This window comes from Sebastes umbrosus, chromosome 10 (genome assembly GCF_015220745.1).
Source record: "Sebastes umbrosus isolate fSebUmb1 chromosome 10, fSebUmb1.pri, whole genome shotgun sequence".
Taxonomy (NCBI): domain Eukaryota; kingdom Metazoa; phylum Chordata; class Actinopteri; order Perciformes; family Sebastidae; genus Sebastes; species Sebastes umbrosus.
In genome coordinates, this window is record NC_051278.1 from 14,718,574 (window position 1) to 14,738,054 (window position 19,481).

General features: G+C 43.2%; 2 long non-coding RNA genes across 2 annotated transcripts in view; one reads left to right on the forward strand and one right to left on the reverse strand.

Annotated features, from left to right (window-relative positions):
• The window catches only part of LOC119496148, a 74,918-nt gene that overhangs the window by 12,601 nt on the left and 42,836 nt on the right, over positions 1–19,481 (forward strand). The gene's annotated exons all lie outside the window — the stretch shown is intronic.
• LOC119496149 lies at positions 6,024–10,638 on the reverse strand. Its single transcript, XR_005208656.1, has 3 exons — positions 9,435–10,638; positions 7,688–7,790; positions 6,024–7,532 (listed from the first exon to the last, which is right to left on the reverse strand). It is a non-coding gene; the product is annotated as an uncharacterized LOC119496149 (long non-coding RNA).

Consider the following 19,481-nt stretch of genomic DNA (forward strand, 5'->3'; position numbering starts at 1 on the left):
ACTGTATACACCAGAGATGAAAGTGAAGCATATATACAGAACCTAATTGCAATGAGGACTTAAAAGGCTGCAGATGAGCGCATAAATCTGAGATAGAGAAAATGCATTATGCACAGTTCAGATAAGATGGACATCATTTGTCTACTTCCATTTGGAGTCCAGGCACTCAAGGCAATTTGACTGCAGTGTTTCTCTTCGGAGAGGATCCATTAGTTATTGGCAGAATAGCTAGGGGCCAATAAAACACATTGACTTCAACCTTTACATCCTATTTCCTTTCCCGTCCGAGCCCTTTCATGGTTCATGCTCTCACATTACATTTCAGAGGGAACACATCTTATTTCATTCAGCATGAATACATGGTGGTGGGTGGAGTTTTTAAAGCAAGCATGAAACACATCTGGGACTAAAGTGTTTTGTGAGTTGCTTTTGGATGGTAAGAAAAACAATGATTTGATGTGTCACCTTGGATATGGCAGTTGACAGCTGTTCCATGCACAAGCTGGGCTTAATTGGCGGGGAAATTAGCCTGACCTTGACTGCGGCGGCGCGGCCCGACGAGCGCCGCTGCCTGCCACTTGAAATGACATTGTTGTAATTTTCGACAGCAGCGAGCAAACACTCTGAGCATTAATTATATGGTGGAATGTGCCTTGGTGCAACAGACGCACACAGTGAATACTTATGTAAGCTGTCGCTCCAGTCTCCATAGTAACCCGCAGCATTCTAACACATGCCTCCTCCGATCTACCTCCCCTGAAGTGGGCTGTTTCCATGGAAACCAGGCAGCTGCCTTTGATGATGGCTCTCATGAAATGACACCCGCTGATAACGCTGGCTCCTCCGAGTCTCCGAGAGGGAGGATGGATGGATAAGCGGGTGGGTGGCGGTGGTGGGTTTTGCAGAGAGAGAAATTATGGAGAAAGAGAAAGCGAAAGACCATTATTTTCCCCAGAAACTGAGTCACGTAACCGCAGCACAGCTCGCCTCGCTTTCCCAGCTGGAGCGGTTTACCTGGCACCAAAGCATGCAGCGACAGGAACACCGAGAAGCAGATAATGTGTAGCAGAGATGACTTTCAGCCACATCAGGGCCGGCATGATTCACTTGCCTCATGTTGCCTCATGTGCCATAAAAAAAAGTAAAATTTTGGCGCTTGGTTACGAGCTTAAACCTGCAGTAGGCAGAACGTTTTTGGCATCAATGGGCAGAAATTCCATAATAACCTTTCAGCATATTGTAATTAAAGTGTTCTGAGAGAAAACTAGACTTCTGCAATTCCTCATGGCTCTGTTTTCAGGCTTTAAAAAATCTAGAGACTTTGGCCAATCACAGGTCATTTCAGAGAGAGAACGTTCCTATTGGCTGTGCTGCGGCTGGTGGGCGGTGCTTGGTATTTCCTCAACAGATCTCAACATGGCTGCTGGGTCACAAACTTTCTCATTTTACAACTAAACACTACACTACAAGATGTTTCTGAAAACATTTGAGGCGAGAAATAGGCATTACAGTAACAGAATATTGACTCATTTGATCAGCGCTGCTTAGTTTGACCGTTTGATTGGAGTTTGCGAGTGATTGACAGCTGCTCAGAGACGTCAGGCTCCAGCTCAACTCTGACTGCTTGTTTTCATCCGGTCTGTAAAATCTTGCAGATGCCGTTAGGAGCACCGGAGGACACCGGAGGACACAGTACTACAATGGGACCTTATTTCTAAAAAAATATGTACGGTATTTTTTTTATATCGTTTGAATTGCACCATGAATCACACATATATTTGTCAATTTAAAACATAATTTTGCAAGTCAATAGCGCACGGAGTGAACTTGCGCCTTTTGTTGTCCATCTTCAGAGCATTGTAGTTTCACCACAGTAGACCTGCATCAATAACATCCGCCGCTGACGCGTCTTAATTACGTAGCCTTGTGTTTTTTGCAATCGGATTCTCTTAACACCACTTACCATGAAGGTCATGAAAAAGTGGTTAGGAAAAGACATTAGGACATCATTTTTTGACTTTTCGACTGCAGCCAAAGTGTCAGAATACTTTCCTCCACTCTATTGCATTCATGCCACTTACTCTACAATCATTTGGCAGTGGCAGTACAACCCATATTTTCCACTGCAGCTCTCTGTGTCAGCTTTCTGACCTTACTTTCAGATCATGTGTGGGAGATCCTGTTGCATCAGGAGCAAACTGTTTGTGGTTAGAAGTGACTGTTATTCATCAGCGTTGTGCAACATCCTCGAATAACCTGATACCGTTTTTAGCCGTCCTAACTGAAATTGGCTCTGAATCGACTCCGCCTCCTGTTAGCTGTGAGCGGCGTGGGTTTAGTAGGTGCTGTCTCGGTGTCAGTGGGCAGATGAAACTCTAACCTGAATATGTGTCTCCTGCCTGTAGCCTAAAACTGCTCGCTGGGTGGAGAAAATAGCTTTGGCACCGGCAAGCAGATCAAAGTGATCAGACAAGTAATCCCCCATGAGTCAGAAGGGAACCAGCTGGGGGGAGGGTAGGCGTGCGTGTGTGTGCGGGGAAGGCCAGAGCAGCGTCTTATTTCATCACTCTCACTTATTCATATGAGATTCAAGTGTGAGTAGTTTTGTTTATAAGTGTTCAGACAGTCCTCCTCCAGTGTTTCATTTTGCTCTTCCTGTAAGGTAACTTTGAAGTTAAAGGGCATTTTCGCTTTGACTGAATCCGAAAATCACTGTACTTTCCCCCTTGTGAGGAGCGCCAGCTGTGTCACTACACGTCTCGCTCCGAGCCGGGGCATATTTAGCAGCTGCCGCGCTCGTTTCAGACACAAATCTAATGGTCTGATGATCTTATGTTTCTGAAACTGAGACGCATCACTCTCACAAAGCCAAATGATCTAACCGCAGTGACAGAGACGCTGCCAGTTTGTGGTAATGCGTCATGACTGAGATCGAATGTACAGCCCCGAGAGAGAATGAAAGGAAAAAAAGGAAAGATAAAGCATGAAAACAAAAGCGTGTAAGAACAAGAGCATTAAATCACCGAGACAAAGATGTGAGTTTTAAGCTCGGCTGCATTTCTTGACCACACACTGTGTTCAATCTGACTTTCATTAACATCGTCTAGTAGAACGCAGCCCTCTTGACTGATATGTCACTGATATTTAAGATGTCTGGCTTGTCGGCGCTCTGAGATGTAAACGTGTAAAGTTTTAATGGTGAGGCAGACACTTTCTAATCATAGATATAAAACAGTAGATGCAACATTACGTCAAAGCTAATGGGACAAGCGTCCGCCGTCTTACCTGGGTATTGTTTACAATTGCCACCTATGGGCACTAACTGGTCAGCTGTTCAGCACCTAATTGCTTTACCAAGAGCTAAATCCCACTTCATAATATTTCATGTCAAATCCAGCAAGCCAGCTGCGTTACAGTCTGCACAAAAAGTGAAGCCCAGGCAAATCAACATAACAGTAACGTAAAACCAGGAAGTGACTGTAATTGTTGACTATAATACCCATAATACAGAATGTATTTAGGATTTCTACATAAAAGACATTACTTAATGTAGTATATTAGCCATTCAGAATACCAAAGACAGTCCTTACATATTAAGTTTAGGCAAAATTGAAAGAATATAATCGTCTGCAATATAAATACACAATTATGAGATTATCTTAAGATAGAAAGCGTGATTTACTCTCTTGGAGCTATAATAATCAAAATTCTACCAAAATCTTTGTGTTTTTTTGGTTAATTTTAGACAGATACGGTTTTCTTACACTCATTACTTTGAATAAAAATCAGTATTGGTATATTGGTAGAAAAATATAAGGACAACATAAGCCTTAAGGTTTCATCCTGAAACAGCAAGTCATGAGTACATGTCACATCTACTGTTCTATATCTATGGCTTCGTCCGAAATCACATATTATGCACTACATACTCAATAGGTGTACTATCGTTCAACATACTTTTGTGTGAATAAACAGCAGTATGGATCTTTTCGGACGCACTGAGCAGTAATTTATGTCGTCACTTCCTGAGAGCCTCCTTGCCGGTTGGAGACGTGTAACCATGGTAACCCGTGCCAACCTCATGTGACCAAAACGACCGTTTGTGTGTATCAAAGTCTGAATTAATTTAAAATATATATTACGCTCAACAAAGTGGAATCTTATACTTACAGTTAAGTGATATTCATGTTAAAGAGCTGTCCATCAACGTCTGTTTTGAACGTTGTCGTTAAACCACATTGCATTGTGGGATATTTATGCCGCCGTAGTGTCCAGCGTTGCATACTGTAATATGTCACCGGAAGTAGTATGCAATTTGCGTACTCTTTGTTCCATACTAAGGGTTCGGACACATTAAAATATCTCACATACTGTTTTAGCGTACTAAATAGCATGTTAATATGAAATTTCAGACGCAACATATGTTTCTAATAATAAAAAAGAAAAGCTTCCTGAGAGCCCTGTGTCGTGCCTTTGTGTCTGGATTAGCTGGGAACAGAGAAAAAATGCCATTAGGCGGTCGACTCACTGGGAATTTCACAGAGTATGAGTGTGTGTGTGTGAATGTGTGTCTTCAGGTCTCAGCATTTTGATGGAAGTGTTTTGATGTTCGGTATGACTCATATTTCCCTCTATATCGCACTCAGTGGGTGTATTCGCTTTCCCTCAGCAGCAACTAGTCAGACATTGCAGGCGGTTTAAAGCACAGGTGCAAGTAAAAGTATATTCTCCAGGCAGAGGCAGAGCCAGTCGGGGTAGGCTGATGTTCGTTTGGGGCTTTGTGCCAAAGAGGAAGTTATTCTGCTCTCGAAGGCACGGTTGTGAAAATACAGTACACTCGCACAGATGGCCGCGATGAGTCACGTCACGAGGCTTCCTCCTTTTCTGCTGGATAATCCTCATCAATTAGCTCTATTGTCAGCTGGCTTTTCACACTAGTGAAATTGATGCCTGAATGCTTGACGGCAGAGAATCTGGGCCTCTTTTTCCTTTTGAATGGTGACTCACCCGTCGGAGAAGAAAAATCTTTTATTGTTAGAGCTTTTCTCTTCAGTGAGTTTGGATGATTTATTTACGAAGCCGCAGGCATTCGCAGCTAAACCCTCCCACCGTGTACTGTCATGAATAAAGACGCAGTTGCATCACAGTGGTTTTCATCAGTTTAACACCAAAGGCACACCCAAAGGGGTTTAAAAACAGCACTTGTGGGAAAGATGGCGAGCAGGCTCTTACCTGTCCTTGTCCTGCTTTTAGTGTTTGAATGAGGTTTTGTTATCTCTGCGATTGCTTTCATGGTATCAGTGACGGGAACTGGATACAACCACAAGAGATTTTCTGAGGCAGATGTGCTACTGGAAACGTTATCCCTGCCTCCAACACATACAAAGACATGCACACACAAAAGGAATGTCAGAGCTCAATGAAAAGAGGCTCAACAGCGGGACAGTATATCACTTCCTGTGCTAAACTTGACCTTTGAACCTAAGGTGTACTGATACGTCTGACAGGTGTGGTAGGAAAAGGGCAGAACAAAGAAGCAATTAGACACTGTGTCAGTGACAAATCCATTTCCATAAGATTTCTCACACATGACCACATTTTCATGCACGAGTAGCAAGATAAAAGGCTTGTATAGACCAAAGTCTTGGTCTATTGCAGAATCTCTTTGTCACCTACTTTTCGTCAAGCTACATAACTGTTTTCAAAGCTACACTAATCAATATCTGTAGAAAAACAACAGATCAAATGGCTGTGTGTAATGTGAATGCTGTTGCTTGTAGTGTAGTAATCTTCTATCATGATACCGGTCATTTCATATCTCGATAACGATAAATATCACTATATAGCATGTTTTCTGGTAATTCAATAAATAAATAGTCTGTATGAAATAACCACATGGTAAAGCCTATTTTTGTAAACTCCTGTGTGAATTAAATACAGATGAATAGTACTGAGTATCTTTTCATTTTAAGAACTTGAGTGCAAAATAAACACAAGTTTTAAGTGAAATTAGAAAGAAAAAATAAAATAAAAATATATACAATACACATTTTTATATCGTTTTGACGATACATACGTATTGTCATATTGCCCAGCCCTTTGACGAACCCTCAGAGCAATTATCACCTGACTCATTTAACTGCATTTTAGCATCTTTCAGCTCATTATTTTAGTTTTATGGGCTGCAACGTTACTGTTTTGGTTCACTCTCACCATGGTTAGCTAGTAAACATAATGGAATATTAAGCTGTCATTGAGATATTTCACTCAGACTCAAAAAAGTCTCAGTTTGTCGTAGGTTTGTCGAAGTATGATTTCGTTTTGTGCGAAACCGCTCATTGAGCTACATTTCTCATCTTGTACAATATACGTCACCAACGCTAGCCAGCTAGCTAACTTAGCTATGATCCACGCACAAATGAAACATTATCTTACATGATGTGTTTTATCCAGCGTTTCCTGGTCTTTTTTCAGCACAGTCCTGCACAGAGTTAACAGCTAACGTTAACTAGCTCTCGTCCTGCTGATGTCAACTCAGATTTGTTGTTTGCAATGTAGAATTATCATGGAAAAAAATACGTTGTCCCCTTGACGTGTCGATAGTGAGTTTACTGTGTCCCAAACACATTTTATATAGTGCCCGTGACGGCGGGACGCTGTTGATCTCGAGCCTGGTGTCTGTGACAGTACCTGTGGTACTGTAGAAAAACGGGTACCTGCACGTTTTCAGAATTTTGGCTTTGAATTGATACCAAAGTATCAGTTTTCGCGACATCCCTGTGTTATCAATTATATAATTAATGCAGCTTTAAGTTTTGTCTTATAGAGTTTTTCTCTAGGTGACTCAGGAACAGTGAAAAGGATTGTGAATATGGAAAAAGAATAACAATATTCTACATAAAATATTGCAAAACATAGCGGTAAAAAAGAGGAATATACACAGTCTGAAACAGCTGATGATTAATGAGCAAGAATTCGTCAAACTGACTGAAGCTATGAGAGGAAAATAGAAATGAGGTTAGGGGGGGTGAGTCCAAATTTCAAAAAGAAAAGCATCTCCTTCCTCTTTGTTCATAATCGGAGTGTACAGTATTAGTAAGTCTTCATGCATGAGGAGGTGTGTAATCCAGTGTGACATATAGTCTGTCTCTGTGAGGTGCTGTAATGGGATCCGTGAATGGTACAAACGCATGTGTTGTTGTGGTGTGAACAACACTTACATCATGGTGTAGGTGTGTGACAGAGAAGAGCTTTGCTATACAAGAAACGAGGACACTGCATCTGTTCGCTGCTGAAAGTGGGACAGCTTCAATAACTTGCTGCATACATGATATCGGTCCGTTTCTTTTCCTCAGGCGGTACACAAATTTAGTCTCGAGCACAGACTTTCCGTTTGCTACACTCTGTACAGAAGCCTTGGAAATAATTTGCAGGGCAGGGGCATGATGTTGAATTTCTGAGGGCTGTTTCTGTTGATTCAGGGGGAAAATCCATTTTACAGCATGTGCAGCCAGCCAAGTGTCCAATTAGTGCTGTAAAAAAGAAAAGATTTCCTCATCGAGGCAGAATTGGAATTACATTCTGTGAATTCTGGAGCCGTCCTCGCCAAGGTCTGACACGAGGGAATCAATGACTTCACTGAAATATCAAACTGTGTCATAAATTATAGTGTTTCATTTTCTACAACCTTGATCCGCCGGAGTGAGGCAATTTCGCCGTCTTTGCTGTTGAAGATGAGCCGCGGCACTCCAGCTGCACTCCTGCGGATATTCAAATAATTGCCCTCCGCTCTGTGTGAGAGAGAGAATGAATTTGAATAATGTATTGCAATGGGAGTGAGGCCACAAGGCCTCTGAGGTCGTAAATTCTGCTGCTACATCGGCTCAGCCCACGGGAACGGGAGGCACACAGGGTTGTTTATAAAATGCCCTTGGAAAAATGAGTCTAATCCCCAGCCAAACCGTAAGCCATGGGGAGAGCATTAGATAACCCACAAGCTGCAGAGTAATGAGAGTAATGAGGGAGATGGAGAATCGGAGCCAGGACAGAGAGAATGCATCCATTTATTGGCTGTATGCTCTGATTGCCCAGACCATTTGAGACAAACTGGAGCCTGACACAGTGCTGGAGTCCATTTCGTCTGATCAGCAGCAATAAGCGCTTTCCACAGCCAGTGAGTGCTCCAGGCTGGCCGCAGCCATGTATCATGCACATTGTATAACCTTATGTCTGTTTATCTAGCATCAATTAGAGCTGGGACGATTCACCTATCTCCCGATTCAATACTATCACGATACTTGGGTGCTGATTCGATATGTATTGCGATTCGAAGTATTGTGATTCGATATTACGATTTAACGCAATTTTTGTTAACTTTTTTAACACTAGACCATGGGAAAAAGTTGAATCATACACTTCTAGGGACTTTTTTTTGGAAAATATCAAAATTAATAAAGTAAAAATGTTTGATTTTCTGCATGTATGTAGTCAGAGATGTCCTGAAGTCAAATATATCAGTAATTGTCAGGAATTATTTATTCCCACAATGAAATGAACATGATCGACCGCGACATTTATGTTTAAAATGCGTGCTCCGCTAATAGAAAACGCCGCTGCATATCAAATACAGTGCTTCCTAAACTAACAGCTAGCCACCAGGGGGCGATCCAGATGTTTTGGGGAGCTGTCCTGCCGCTGTGTGTGCACCCTATAGCGCTAGCCTGTGAAAAACCTTCCTGAATGTTGTGGCTGCAGAGTAGAAGAGTAATGTTGAATATAAAACTGAATTCAGGTGAAGAAGAACCTAATTTTAAGTCCTATTTTGATGCAAAGATTTGTTAATTAGCAGGAATTTAGCACAAAGTGAAAGTGAAAGTAGTGCTCTGTTGATTTAGTTTTGGGTAAAATAGTTTTGATACAATTTTATTTTCTTCTGGTAGATGCACTGTGAATACAGACAAGTCTTATTTTGATGCAAAGATTTGTACATTAGCAGGAGTGTAGCACATCATGGAAGTGAAAGCAGTGCTCTGTTTATTTAAACGTGAAAGTGCAATAAAAATTAATTTTGCCCATAATCAGTATCCTTAATCTTGTATCTATCTAGGAAAAATGTTCCTTTTTCTCTTTCCGAAAATGTGTCTCATGTCACCATCCCACCTCTGTTTTCACACTGCTAACAACTCTACCACCTTGCTAGGTGTGCGCTAGCTGCAATGCAAATGATGCCGCCGTGATAGCTTACACATCTAACAACAGACAGGGCGATGACGCTGCAGCCGAACTCGTGTTCTTTATTCAGACACAACATTTTTCTTCATGTACAACATTAATTCACTTTCGGCACGTTATTTGTCACATTGCTTGTGGTGTAAACCACAGCACTACTCCATCACAAAGAAGTACAGAGAAGCAAACAAAGGCTCTTTACTCACAGACAGCATGACAGACCGGCCTACCAGACCAGCCTGTACAAAGCAAGCCCAGATTCCCCAGCTCCCCTTGATGTCTCATTAGCAGCAAAAGCAGGCTTCCTCCTGTTTAGCCAAAAATGAGAGAGGTGGGGGATGTGTGTGTGTGTGTGTTTTTTGGGGGTGTTGTCCTAGAGGGTGCTTTCGCAGAGTGCAGGTGAGCCGCGGGGCTGGCTGGCTGACTGCAGTGTTATTGCGTCCAAAAGGGTTCCTGTAAATGAGGGCTGCCGCTGCATCCCCCCAGCCTTCTTCTGGCAGCCCACCCCATAAAGCCTGGGTGACGGAGCAGGTAATAAAGGGCCTGAACGCAATGAGTCAGCACTTTAGCCTCCATTTAATTTCATCTGAATGCAGCGCTGACCCCCCCCCCCACACACACACACACACACTCCTTCCCCACCCCCACCGCTACCCCTTCTGTCTCACCATACCACTCCTTTCCGCTTTCTCTCTCTGCAGTAGACTTAACCCATTCCTGCCTCCTGTGTCAGACTTAAATGACTGCATAGCAGTGCTTTCAAACCTGCAGAGCAAACACTGTCCCGTATGTTTTTTTATAAACCGCTTCCCTGTCACCCCTCCGGAAAATGCCAGTAAATCAGGACCATGTGCTTCGAATGTTTCCGTCCTTTGTTGTTTTTGGTATGCAGCCTCTTAAAGTTCGCCGTGCTGACAGTGAGTGTTGGTGAAGCAGAGGCGGGGGCTCGAGAGGGAATGTAGGCCACACATTCCTTTCCTAGGAGCTGTCTGAGCACAAGCAAACGCCGCAGCACAATCAGACCAGGATTTCCGCCATTCCACCGCGTGGGCCAGACTCTCTGAGTTTTCCTCTCACTTTGCACGAACCCGAGGCTCAGATCCCCGCTGTTGCTCGCAGCTCCCAGTCTTGCATGACGTGCGACTTTCCATCCCTAAACAGATCCGTCTCCTTCCATTAAAATGATTGCCTAGCTGTTGCTCTTTGTTCTGCGTCTGGATGATGAATCTTTCCAAACCGGATGCTATTCAAAATGTGTGTCATACCCAAATATGCACACTCAGTCAACTCTGCAGGGTTTGTTTTTATCTCCTGCACCAGTTTGCAGATACTTTTACAATGTGTCCTAGTTCCAGTTTTAACTCTATATGATACAAGGTATTTCGTCATGCAGTGCCTAATTATGGCTCGTCCCTGTGCTGTCCCCTCTTCTGCGCCACTGGGCTCTTTCATTTTTATTTATTGTTTGTGCCGTTTCCTGGGAAGGAGGGATGACATTGTCCAGACCTCCTCTCTTCCCGCTTCTCCCCCTCCCATGATAACTCTCTCTTTCCCTTTCTGACTCCCTCTCTTCTTCCTCCTCCCTATTTCCAACTCTCTGCCCTTATGTCTCATGCAGCTGCAGTACAATAACAGTGTTTGAGTGCAACAGTCCAGACAGGACTTTGGTTTAAATAAGCACCCCCGGGGCCACATAATAACCCAGCAACCCCCTGTCCTAGTCTCCTAGTCAGTCCCTCAGCGCTGGGGCCTGCTCCACAACACATTCCTCCTCGTGCACCCTGCCAGCCGCTCAGCCAGCCAGCCAGCCAGCCGGGCAGCCAAACCACCATAGGAAAAATACAGAGCATGGAACTGTGATTCACAGCCCTGATATAGAATATCACCTCCTCCCTTCTCCCCAGTCCAACAGCTGGTTTCCTGGAAGCAGACTTGTGCGGTGGGAGTTCGGGCTGGGAAGGGAAGGCGGTGGACTCGAGGAGGCCTGGACTTCGCTCCTTCAAAGGCCTCTCTGTTCACATCTGCAGCTCCCTGCCGCAATGTTGCAACTTCCACATGTGTTTACGTGAAGGGGAAAACATGCATTATAAAAAATAATAAAAAATACAGGGTTTGACGTAGTGCAGGTTATCTCATAATGACATCAGTTAGCTGAAGGTCCCTGTGTGTTTGGAGGTGAAAAGGTGAAGTGGAGATGGGAGGGCGCTTTCTCAAGCTGTCAGAGACAGATGACTTGCACACTTTAGGTTCCTTGCATTGTTGGTGTTCTGGGAATTATTAGCTTGTCACTGAATAAGACTGTCAACTAAATGTCTTAACTGTCAATGTAATTGTTAGCGTCTGACTGTGACAATATATCCCTCTGTAACAATGAACCCCGATATATCCAAACGCCAGGGATGGATGTAATGACCAAAAAGGAGTCCGTTAAGGCAAATCTGAACAGATTTTGAAAATGTGAGAGATCCCACACATACTGAGATGTTATGTTCAATTTAACCGTTGTGCTTCTATAGTGTGTGGAGAGCAACCATTTGGCCAAAACAGCACACCACACACTAACAGATCCCATTCATGAACAACAAGAGTCCCGGAAATTTCGTAAAATCTCTCGCGATCGAACGTGACTTTAGTGTAAACAAACGTGGCTGATGACGGACAGTCAGAATTAGCGATGTGAGTTTTTGAACTACTTTGTTCTGAAAATTTACAAAGGATGGATGGATGAAGTCATGGAGACACGTTAAATAAACACTTGCGCTGTTGCCACAAATCAACAAGTTGGTTCTCCATTTCTGAGGTCCATCTTAGTACTACTTTATGCTTCGCCTTTTGCATTAGTTCATGCATTAGCCGCGGTCACCATGACAGCGGTGGTTGTCCTTCCTTCTTCAGTCAGCTTGGTTCCCAATTGGCTATCGTTCCTTCCCACGTGACTGCGTCATCGGTTGTCCTCGGGGTTCCCCACACACAACAGGAGATCCGATAGTAAATAATGAACATGATTAATATTTACGATTTTAAATCTGTGCGGCCAGGATGGACTTCCGAGCCGAGGGATGTAAAAACATTCTTAACAGACCTCACACCACAGGGATATCTGGAAAGATAATCTTTAGAAACATCAAAAAAATCAGTTCTGACGATTGTCGGGAGGAGGGGAATCAGGCCCAGGTGTAGTCTGTACCCTGTATAAGTTTAAACATGCCACAGAGTCATTGATGCAGGGTTTGAATAGAGTTCCTCTGCATTTTTTACATTTGCAAGTAGAGCGCCCTTAACCTACTTTAGAGAGCATGTCAAGTCATATGTCTGTGTAGCCTTTCCCGTCTACACAATGACCTTCGAGTAGAGGAGAAGAATAGAAGCAGGGCTCACTTCCCTCCTGTGCATGAACAGCCTAATTTAGGAAAGCGTGTCAGCGTGAACCTTTGTCACATTGCCGGGCTCAGAATACCCATTGTTCCCCTGATAGAGTCATTCCACTTAGAAAAAGGCTTTTAAGAGAGCAGAGAATATCCTGCATCCTGCGCCTGCACACATCTGCATTTGTATGCATGCAGCCGGCGAAATTAGTGCACACACACTGGCGAGACCACTCGCTTACACACATGCATGATATGGGGAGATTAAGAATGGAAGTAGGCTAGCATGAGATCATGCGTGCTCTGGCTCATTAGGTACATTTAATATAGTCTGCCTGGTAAGCCATCTGTTCCATGCGGATGGTGCCAGATATGATGTGATGCTGGCAGCCATGCTTGTTCCTGTTTACCATTTTGAGAGATGGTTATGTGTTAAGGCTAGACTATACTCTTAAATATCCTCTCATAAAAAAGTTCAATACGGAACCCAAAGTTTCTACAGCCCAGAACAAGGAACTTTTTGCCACAAAAAGGATTAATATTAGATTTATACAGAAAAATAACCATTGGAAAGTTAGATGAGAAGCTCGATACCACTCCCAAGTCTGTATGGTAGCTGGAGACGGTTAGCTTAGCTTAGCACAAAGACTGAAAACATGGGAAAACAGCTAGTCTGGCTCTGTCCAAAGGTAACAAAACCCACCTACCAGCACCTCTACAGCTCACTCGTTAAGACGTTATATCTTGTTTGTTGCTTAGCAACTAAATAGCCAGGTTATAGTGATACGCAGATCGGCCCACAACTCTCACCTGAAAATAGCAAATAGTCATATTTTCCAAAGTTTCAGACTATTCTTTAAAAGGTTCTTTGACTTATTAGTTAGTAGAGAGGAGAGCTACAGAGCAGTGCCTTGGCAATCTGCGGTAGCCTAATTTTGATTAAACCAGGTTGGTAGTACTATTTTAATTTTTTCATATTCCTTGCACTTTATCCGTTTCTGTATCTTTAACAAGAACATTGCAAAAGAACATACAGTGTGTGCCTCAAATTAGCATTAGAGTCGAAGGTGTCCGTTAGTTGTCAGTTTAAATGTCAGTTAATGCCTCACACTACGTGATATAGCCTTGATTTTCCGCTTGCCGACACTTTTTGGAGCTCCCGGACAAAAGAGGCTGAGGCAAAATCCACTTTGACTCCGTGCTTGCACATTGTTGCACATTTGCGCTAGAGCGCTATGTGTGAACTGATCAAAGACGAGAGCCGAGAGGTTTGCCGGTCCACGCATTCCAAATATCTAGCATGCTAAATATCTAAACCTGCCGGGGAGTCTGTCAGGAAGCTACAGCCAATGAGAGCGCGAGACACGGGTTGAGGGGAAACCTGTAACAATACGAACTTACTGTATGTGTTGCATTACGCGAATAACGTCAGTGTCACTTCTTTCGTGTGTTTTAGTGACAAAACGTATTGTCTACACTACATGCCGGTCAGCCATCTAGTGTGAAAACCACAACGACTTGAAGACTTCTGATTACAAGACAGCAAGTTGTGTATTGTGAACAATACAGCGATCTGATGACTTTGAAAGTCGCATAATGTGACCTTAACTTAATGCTAACTGATAGCTTGCCAAATATTTAACCCTCTAACCAACTGTCAACTGAAATGTCAAACTTCCTGTTGCGTGGATGCTAAGTGGGTTATCTCGCAATTCACTAATGGTACTGTAACGTTACAAAAAATCATCAAGTTTATGTGTATTTGGCTAACTGTTTACGTAACATTTATAGTCCATTATTACAAAGGTCGCATGTTTTTAAGCACAAAGATCTAGCTATGCATGCTACAGTTGATTTTAGGGCATCATCTGTGTGTGGCTTCCAAGATATATTCTATATTTTCACAAAAGTACTAAATGAGATTCAAATGTCAAATTGAGTTTGTCGGCGTATCAGGAGGTGTTTCGTAAGTCTGTGTCATCGGTGTGGCTGTCTGTATTTTCGTGGCGGTGTGTGTGTATGTGTCACTGCAGCAGGATGTATGTGTGTGTGTGTGTGTGTGTGTGTGAATCCGCAGAGACACAAAGCCCCCATGCCTCTTTGCGGTTGCCAGCAGCCCCCCCCCCCCCTCCTCTCGTCTCTGGCTGGGAAGGTCTTGGGGATTAACTTTCCACTTCTCTGATCCACTTTTCCACAGAGCCAATAGCTATGCAGGTCTGGAAATGTGTTATGTGGCTGGGTGAGACAAAAATCAAGGCCAATTCCAAAATAATTTATGACCCCCGTCTCAAGGTTATTTCTGCTCTTTACCTTTGCTGCCTGTTCATTTCGATGACCTCATCTCCATTATGAATCCTGCTGTAAACAAGGACATCATTTATATTCAGAGGACATTTATTATACAGAAAGCGTGGCTTAGCCTCACTAATACAGTTGTCCAATATATTCCTCACTGTTGCTAGCATTAAAATGCATCTCCCATTTATTACATAAGCTTGTTTTGCATATTTCCATTAGGTTTTTGTATTCACGCTCCGTTCCAAATCACAGTAATTGCTTCCTCCTCTTGCCTCTTTGAGTCTGAAGAGATTACGCTCTGCAGCTGCAAATGATTGTTTTACAATTGGACGGGGAATCCAAAATTAGGATGTGTGAATACATGGTGGCAAAATTGAAGTTTCATACTATAATTTCACCTCCAGCTACCACACTGCGGTTTATTAGCGCAGTATATCTCTGATTTCAGGGAGCACTGTAAGATTTCAGCAGAGCATCGTTCAAACCGCAGGGTAGAGATATAAAATGGGTGAGTCCTTTTAGGAGACGGGAATGAAAGCCTCCCATCAAGGCAGCCAGGGAGGAGGGAGCTGAGGTATTCCTTTGAAGTGGGTGGCTCAGATATTAAATAATTGAGTTGCAGGAGATTAAAGTTTCAGAAGCTAATTTGGCCCCCTCCACGGCCTGTCACTCTGGGGCTCGACGAGTCTGCAGCCTGCAGACGACTGGTGAATAAGTGTGACTCACTTCCTGTGTGTGGCCGGGCTGGAGAAACCCTATATCTGTGGCAGACTGAAACAGGAAGTTCATTCAGGGCACACTATGCGTGCGTCTCTGACTCAGAGCGAGGGTGACGCCATTTTTTGCTGTCCGAGTTTTCAGGAATCCAATCCTCCATGTGCTCGAGCAACAAAGAGGCACAGCGAGGTTTCACTTCCCCTCCTTCTTTTTTTCCCTCATAAACACTCAACATAGTTGCTGACAGCTGAACTGTTATGTGGAAAGAAGTTCATTTGCTGATGCAAGAGGAACACGCTGCTTGTGTAAGCCTGGATTTCACTGTTATTTAGATGGGAGGGTTTCGGTTTCAGTCACTGCGTGCTGACGGGGAGGCTGAACCGCCTGGAGGTGAAAGCGCCGTTATTTTCGTCTGGAATGTGCCTCTCAGCTGACATTGAAACCTAATTTTCAAGCACCTTGAGGATGACACTGCCCAAGTCGTAAAGTAATTGATATGTATGAGGGCATATAAACACAAGCACATTGTCTTTGAGGACAAACAACAGACTTTGTGGAAGGAGGTGTAAGGACATGGTGGTGAATTACCGATCCTGCTTCTGTCTCTGTGTGACTTATGCTGGTGCAGCGGCGCCACAGCCGACCTGAAGTCTCCCACGATGACTCAAACCCCCGCGGCGATAATGAAAAAGAACAACTCTGTCTTCCTGTGGCTATAGATTTGCTGGATAATGCCCGGGTGTAAGGGGCTGTAGATTTGTTTTCCTGAGTCTTTAACCTTGCAAAGATGTCAAGATGAATCAGACTTACAGTAGATGTGGCCCAGCTGAGGCCTGAACCGTCTCCATGGCTTTGAAATATGAGACTCAAACGTCTGGTTCTGCTATATGGCTCTGAGCTCACACTCCTGAGCTCGTTTGTTTACAATTCCTCTTTGGAAAATTATTTAACAAAGCAAATATGCGGTATCTACTCAACTTGTATATTCAAATCTGCCCCCAATGGCATTGCGTTAGAGTCAACAGTCGGTGTGAACACTTATAGCGTCTAGTATTTGTACTGCTTAGGTTAAAGCTCCTGTCACCTGGGCCAGTAATATGTTTTGACTGTCAATGGTCAGAGTTAGCTCAGGGCGGTGTTGCTATGTTGCCGGGGAAAACAGGCCTCCCGTTGTCATGTGGGCCAGAGGGCTGCTGGGATGGAAAGCCAAAGCCCTGCGGTGAGATCAGTACGTGGAGGAGGACTATGTTTAAGAATGAGCCCCTGTGGGCTGTTTACGCCATGCTGAACCAGCAATACTCTCATCTAGCTGGAGGAAAAACAAATAAAGCTTATAAACTGAAACTAAAAACACATCGTTACTAGTTGCTGTCAGTTGCATCATATACTAAACAAACTGCATGTCGTTTTGTATCGAGTGTGTCTGCAATCTGACAGAAGAAAACATGCTGCAAGATGGAGGCATTTTTATTGAATATGCACATTTTATAGTCCTTGTTTATAAAGCCTCTATTGAAATTATAGGAGATGTTTTGGCGTCTGGCTGAAGAGCTGTTCATATCTGAGTTTGTTGTTTTTGTGTTCAGTGCAACATTCGGTCACAATTTCATCACAGTCCAGTGAAAAAACTTTTATCAGCTTCGAAGACCTATTTTTCTGGTAAGATAATTTCACTTGTTTGCCGTTCGGTTTGCTTCAGTAATTTTCCAGAAATGAGCTGGCACTTAACTAGTTCATTTGGACTTTTTCTGGAAGAAATATATTTGGAGTATTTCTTGCAGTGATGCTGAATGACCTCTACAATGTTATTTAATAGGGCTGTCAAAGTTAACGTGATAATAACACGTTAATGCAAATTTGTTTTAATGCCACTAATTTCTTTAGCGCATTAACGCAATCAATCTTTCGGAAGTTGTAGCGAGCTCAGTTTTAAAGCTAGAGTGAATATGGCATCATATGAAACTAGAAACCCCAAAGGAATCCACTGGTACCAACCATGTCATACTAGCTTGTCACAAAGGAGGTTAAATAACGCTCCAAATGGATGGTAAATTTTAGCGAGGAAAAACTGGCATGGCCATTTTCAACATCAGATATGTGAATGACAATGGGTTCTATGGGTACCCACGAGTCTCCCCTTTACAGACATGCCCACTTTGTGATAATCACATGCAGTTTGGGGCAATTCATAGTCAAGTCAGCACACTGACACACCGACAGCTGTTGTTATGTTATTGCATGTTATGATTTGCATATTGTTTATGCTAAATGCAGTACCTGTGAGGGTTTCTGGACAATATTTGTCATTGTTTTGAGTTGTTAATTGATTTCAAATAATAAATGTATACATACATTTGCATAAAGCAGCATATTGGCCCACTCCCATGATGATAATAGTTTTAAATACTTGAGAAATCTCCCTTTAAGGTACATTTTGAACAGATAAAAAAAGTGTGATTAATTTGTGATTAATCGCGAATAACTATTTTAATCAATTGACAGCCCTAGTTTTTAATTACCAGGTTCTACTAATATTTAAGGTTAAAGTCCCAATATCAGTGCCGTGAGAAATGTGTATATACATGAGTAAAAATGGTTTCCCTTTTTAAAGGCTTTTATGAAATAAATTCAGGATGAAAAAAATACACACAGAGAAGGAATTGGCAGATTGTCACAGACATTTATTCTTTTTCAGGCCAAAACGTTACAACAGCTGCCTAATATCAGTCACCAAGGGAACATCAGCATCATCTCCAAATAAACACACAGTATTATGATTAAAACAACAACCCCAACAACAAACACAGGGGTAGCCTTCAGCGGGAAGCCACGGCTCCTCTGCACCTTCACCCCCCTTCTGTTCATATTAAGCCCACCTGAGAACTTTAATGTGCCTCACAAAAACACAGCCAAAGGGCGTCGGTGGTGTTTTTCAGCAAAGGCACTTACAACTACCTCTGTCACTTTACCTCTTGCTTTTACTCCACTGAGATAATGTCTTCACTGCCTCGAGGGATGATCTCTAGGATGAACCCTACAGATGAAAGAGAGCAGTGTGACGACAGGTGGAGGAAAAAAAGAGCAAACACGACCTGGCAGGGAGTTTTTAGTGGTGGCAGCTAAACAAAAGGCCCACAGCGACGTAGATCCCTCCCTCCTCTGGTATGGTGGCGATGCATGCTGGAGCTCTGTCTGCGTCTCTGCTCCTGTGCAGACTAGCTCTGCTTTAGCTACAGGCTAGGAGGGAGGAACGGAGGGCAGGGTGTGTCTGCTCACCATGGAAGCAGGTGGGCAGATTGCACTCAGAGGTGGAGGGAGGGAGGTAGAGCAGGTGGTGTAGTGCCCCTGGCTCGCCCTCAGCAGCCACGCAGCGCCAGGTTGACGTGACAACGCCACTGACGAAATCACACAGACACGTAGCTTAGTGCAGCCAGTAACCTTTTCAACAGGAGAGACAAAGGCATGCCGCGTGAATGTAGAGGGTTGACATGGTTCAAATACGTCCTTTCAGAGCTCCTCTCAATATAACCATCTGTTACAGACGAGCGCCTTTTTCTTATGGGTCTTTCTCAGAAACACCAATATTTGTGTAGCTTTAATATTCATTATGGTGGAAGAAGTATCCAGATCTTTTACATAAGTATCAATAACACACTGTAAAAACCAGGGGTTTCACTTTTATTGGGAAATAGTGGATCATTTTAGTGGGACTCCAACTTGGTTAGAGGAGAAATGTCTCCATGATGGAACTACTAAAAATTCATGGGAAATGAATGAATAAAAAAAAACATTTAAAAGGAACCTGAAGCCAAAGGGGTTGAGAATCATTGGTTTAAGTCTTTAACAATGTGTTGTATTTCATAAACGTATCCA